We start from the raw sequence: 6000 nt of genomic DNA, 5'->3' as shown, positions 1-6000 counted from the left end.
AACAGATCCCAGGAACAACATCAGACATCTCAGTCCAGAAATGTGCAGTTCTAGGCACAGCCAAGATACTGCGCAGAACCCTCAAGCTCCCAGGCCTCTGGTAGAGGACCCGAGCTCAGAGGATGAAACAAGACCACCCGCGGAGGGTGAGAAGGGAATTTTTTTTTTTTTTTTAAGAAAAAAGAAAAGAAAAGAAAACTAAAGAAACCACTAAAGAAACCACCAGATTGTGGTATATCTTCACTTTGATCTGATCTCCTATCTTGAGCAAGTCGGAAGCGACAGTGGGGAGAAATGACTCAATTTTATAAGGTAGAAAACTCCAACAGAACCAGAACAACATAAATGGCTGCTATCTGCATCTGTTGCATTTGAGATGTACACAGTGAAACCCTATCTTTAGTCCAATCTAGAGGTGATGAAGGCACGGATCAGTGTTCCAAGGTCTTTTGGAGGACTGTGAGATATATCTTTGGTATTTTGACATAACTGATGAAAACTGGTTTTGACAACTGTGGTTACTTGCTTCTCATATTTCTAAAAAAAAATAAATAAATAAAAAAAACTTTCTAAAGACACTCCAAGATTCCTGATATTGGGTAACAATGAGGAGCAAGAGGGCCATGGGTATCAGTTAACATTTTCAATGGAGTACGTATTCCAAAGACAATAATTTCAGCCTTGTTTTCATTCAGGGTCAAACTATTCTGGGTTAACCAGTCTTAGACATTATGTAAACACTAAAACAGATGCTCCAGTGGGGTAAAAACATACAATTTAACAGAGAAATACATTTGGATGTCATCAGCAAAACAATGAAAGGAAACATTGTACTTTCTGAATATTGATTCTTAACAAAATTTAAAACTGAAAAGTGGTGCTTGCATACCAATTCATATCCTTGGCTTTGATGCCACAAGAGAAAATCTACCAAAAGTCATAGACCAGGCAAGAAGTGCAATAATGGAGAGGCCAAAGATAACCCAGATGGAGCTGTAGTTCCTCTGCAGAGATGGGATGATCTGTTCATAGAGCTGGACTTCATGGGAGAGGGGTCAGGAAAAAGCTACTGGCACACTGAAATGGTCCAATCCAAGCTCACACCTTAATCCAACTAAGAATCTCTAAATTAAAGATCGTTGGACACAAGCAGCACCCATCCAACCTTAAGGAGATGCAGTAGTTTTGCCACAAAGAATGGGAAAACATTTGCAACTTTTGCAATACTTTTTTTAACCCTTTGTATGCACACAAATAGGCAAACAGGACAGCTGATGTTAGTGTTTTGACACTGTTTATTGAGTCCTGTGGAATGATAAATACCAAAGTTTTGATTTGAATTTAAACTCAGAAAGAATAAAAAGAGCTGCTGAAATCTGACCCTGGTAACCATATGTAATTTGTTACAGTATTTTTGTAAAGTCAGAGAAATACTACTGGTACATTTTAAATTAAGTGACATGTATTTGAATCTAATAACAAATTAAAGTAATCTTCCCAACACTGGCCACAGATACACTTTTCTTACCCCAAATCAGCTACAAGTAGCTCTGATGAGGAAATCATGAAGATAAAAGTCTGGAAATAAACTTTGAACAGACTCGAGCTGATGAATCAAAGACAAAACTATTTTATATCAAACAATGGATTTTTAAACAGCAACTTTTTTCTATTGCCAGTAGTAGCTGTTTTACCACCAGTAGGCTGAGGGCTACAACACAGAACTGGAGCTACATCAAGTAACAACAGCTACCTCGCAGAGAGGACAATCCTGAGAGAACGTTGTGTTTCATCAGGAGTACAAGGACCCACGTCCTGCTATCCCTCTAACCCACATAGAGGCAGGCACTGAGTCTTGACTCATCTACCAACGGTGTCTGAGTCATGCCCTGCCCTGAAAGATCCCGAGCTCACACAACCGCCAGATCTCAGATCCAGGGATGCAGCTGGTATTTATATTTTTATTTAATCTGGACTCAGATACTTTAAAAAGTCAGTCCCCTAACAAACATCAGAGGCTTAGCATTTGTCACACGTGCATGTGGGCACATTTAGCAACATTATTTTCAAGCACACCTGAGACCAAAAGGGAATAACTTCTCTTATTACTCAGTGGCTCTTGTAAAAAGCTGAGGTGGGCTTTTCTACCTCTTAAGGGTATGACTTTTCACTAACATTCAAAGAGGCAAACAGAGACCTGTAATGTGAACTGAAACAAGCTGGAGTGTTGTGGCAGCTGGCTAAGCGCATTAAAACCAATATTTAATTGCTTCCTTCAGTGATCTGGGGAAAACTTCCAAAGTAGAAAGAGCTCAGCTGGGGAAGCTTTTCCCAATCAAGTCAACACATTTCCTGGGAAAGAAGAGACCCAAGAGGTTTAACTCAGTTTGTAGGACCTTTCACAATAAATCCCAATTACAACAATATAGAGATCTGATTTAGTCTGTTCCTAAATTACACTATTTTGTTTTTTTCAAAGTCACCAATTAAAGTTTGTTCTGCCTCAGAACCACAAAACAATCAGTTGACCCTTTCTAACCTCTCAACCTGTTAACGGACCTATAAGAACTTCTGCCTAATTCCAACACAAGATGTCTTTTCAAAGCAATATTTTGGCGTGGCATTTCTGTGTAAAAAAACAGTTAATATCTTACCTGTTGTAGATAGCTCTTTGAACAACCGCAGCTAAGACCAAAGTGGATTGCTGCCATCCACTTGTGTTTCAAAGGGCTTCATAGCAGTTCATGTGAACACTATTAGTGAAACTTTACACCACCATCTGTTTCACGCTACATGATTATTATTCCTGTAGTTAGAAACCTGTAGTTATTTTTTCAGCGCAAATAACAGAAGTAGCAGCCAGCTGAAACCCCTCTGGTGCAGCCAGAGGTCAGTTCTGGAGGGAATTTTATAACATTTCCATTAAACTAACTGTGTAATGCAAAACTGATGGTAACGTCAACGTTTAAATACAGTAAAACTTCTAATTACATATTTAACCTATTCAACGGGTAATTTGTGTGTTAAAATGTTGTATTTTGAACTAATTTTAAAATAATGGAAACAGTTGTTTTTTAGCACAACAGAAGAACTATTCCTACCCAATAATCTTGCTATAAGGTGAGATATAAACAATATTAATAAAACGATAAGTCGATTAACAGACTTTGTTGCTCAACTTTTCTAAAAACCCTCCAGCTGACACAACGCACAGGTGGAGAAACTGAAAAAAAAATATTGGCATCAGCTTAGCCTCTGTCACCTCAGAGACTGTGTTGCCAGCTGTTTTTTTACTAAGCAGCTTGTTAGGCAGCTTTTCAGCTCATCAATGACCTATATGGTTGAAGTCTCTGCTAACCACAGACAGTCCCCTGGCCATATCCTCTCTGCCCATCTCATCCCCTCTCCTCGGAGTCGTGCAGATTGTTGTCGATGGCCGACCCAGAGGGGTTGGCTTGTGGCCGCTGCTGGCTCACAGATCAGGAGTGGGCAGGCAATTCATGAGCTGAAAGAAATTTCACCACTTGGATGGCCAAACACCATTCACATTAGGAGTAATTTGTGTTTAGACATGGTTGCTTAGAGGTTTTGTTGTAATAGTGTTTATATGAACTGCTAAGACAATTTTGAAGGTTGGAGTTTTTTTAAGATGGGAAAATTTGCTTTGGTAGTGGGCTTGCTTGGACTGTTTTGAGCTATTAATGGTTGACCAACTTAAAAAGTAGATTTTGCTGTCTTAAAACAACTTCAGTCTTTAAAAAAAAGTCCATGTAATTCATGCAAATGTTAATATTAAACCTTTACTTTACAGAAACATTGTGACATTCCTTTCAGAAGAGACTTCTGACTGCACAGGAAGTGCTACAGCTAGCTGCTGTCGCTGCTTTTTACACTTCAAAACAATTACAAAATTCTATGTAAATATCTGTACGCTGTGAAATTGGTGCCAATTTAATGGTTTATAAAATGGCGGTCTCTTGAACTGCTGTTATTTCTGAGCTTGGAGTTGTCTTAGGCAGCGGTCCATTTTGGGCTTGGACTAGCCATTAGCTCATCAGTCCAAGACAGAAATAAACTCTGCTTCTCCAAACTGTGGTCAGTCAAAAAGCTATCTAGAACAGATAAGATATGAGTTATTCATAATTTTTCCACAGAACCGCACTTCTAAATGGCCAGAATATCTCTTTTCAACATTCTCCAAATCTTTTTGTAGCTGTTAACAAAACTTCCAGTCTGTTTCAGTTTTGTTGCAGTTTAGATAATGAGTCTGTTTCTGCTCGTCTTGTCAAACTGAACGGCTGCATCTTCCCACATTCCTCACAGCTTGTTTCTCTTTGCACCAAGTTGTATTTTTGGATGCTGGTTGTTGGAGGCACTCTGGCAACATCAGTGAAAACAAAACTGTTGTATGATTTTCACCCTCGCTCGCTTCAGGCATCTCTCACGGTGTCGAGAAACTGTGGCGGCACAACAAATTATTGCAGAGCGCCTCGTGAATGCCTTCGCAGAGAGATGAGAAACTGAGCTCCGGATCCAAGTTATTCCAGCTTCTTCACGTTAAAACCAGACAATATTTAGCTGTTATTGTCTTCTCTGTAACAATATATTTAAATCCCTGTTGGTTCTTTATGCACATAATCATCCTGGTTGCTCATGAAGGAGTAACTGTGTGTTACTGTGTATAACAGCAGCTAAAATGTTGAAAAAGTAAGGGAAAAAAACATTTCCAAGCAGAATTCATATGTAAATTACAAACTGTCAGTCATTTTTAATGCCACACTGCTGCTTTAATGTAAAGGATTTTATTATTTCTACAGTATTTTTCCCCAAACCTTACTACCTGAAACCTGTTTCCAGCTGATTGTTAGATTTATTTAATTAATACTTCCAGCCTGACTGGGTGGCTTTGCTGCTTTTGGTGTAGCAAGACTGCCCTCTGCTGAATATATATAAAGGCTTTCAGCTTTTTATCTCTCCTGAATAAAGATAGTCCAAACTACATGTCTGTGTGAAACATACACTGTAAAAAAAAAAAAAAAAAACGAAAAGCTTTTTGGGATGATAAAAAAAATATTGTGTTTTAAATATGAAAATCAGTTTAGCACTATCTGGAGGTTGGTTACATCACACAGCAACAAGGCTGTTGAAATAATGAGGCAGTTTCTACATTGTATGTATCAATATTGCATTTTTGTTCTATTACAGCAAATGATTTTAATATATATTTCCAATAAAGGTAATTACCCCAAATTAAAAAGAAAAAAAGTAAAAAAGAAATGTTTTGGATGTCACACAAACAGCAAAGCTACTAAAATGTCTCCACATTGTCTAATAATGATCAGTGCTTATTGTTCCATATTTTCCTAACAGAGCACTTCACTCTCAGACTGCAGGTTTACTTGTGCTTCCTAGAGTTTCTAAAAGTCGAACAGGAGGAAGAGCTTTCAGCTATCAGACTCCTCTCTTGAGGAACCAACTTCCAGTTTCTGTCCATGAGGCTGACACCCTGTCTACTTTTAACTTAACTTAACTTTAACTTTATTAAAGACACACAAATAGGTTAGAAACAACAGTTCCTTTCCACTCTTGCCTCCATGCTGCTAATGAAGTGATGATTTGACACAGTCCTTAGACAGATAGCGTTCACTAATTGGCATTTATTTATAGTGTACTGTAGAGGAATGTATCATTTTATAACAGGAATGAATTGACTGTAAGTGGAATTGACTCTGGATCTGACATGGATTAATGATTTGGACTTGGTTTTCATAGTGCCTTCAGATGACCTTTGTTGTGAATTAGTACTATATAAATGAACTGAACTGAATTAGTGAGTGTTCAGCACATTTCCATTACAGTCACATTATTATGAATGAATCTAATTTTAGTTTACATAAAAAGCAAAACAAATACTTAAAAATTAAAAACATTAAAAAAGACATTAAAAAACAAATAATCACATTGATGATATGAAACGAAACCAATGAATTTACACTCACT

Source organism: Kryptolebias marmoratus, linkage group LG13 (genome assembly GCF_001649575.2).
Source record: "Kryptolebias marmoratus isolate JLee-2015 linkage group LG13, ASM164957v2, whole genome shotgun sequence".
Lineage (NCBI taxonomy): Eukaryota > Metazoa > Chordata > Actinopteri > Cyprinodontiformes > Rivulidae > Kryptolebias > Kryptolebias marmoratus.
Note: the sequence above shows the minus strand (reverse complement) of the source record.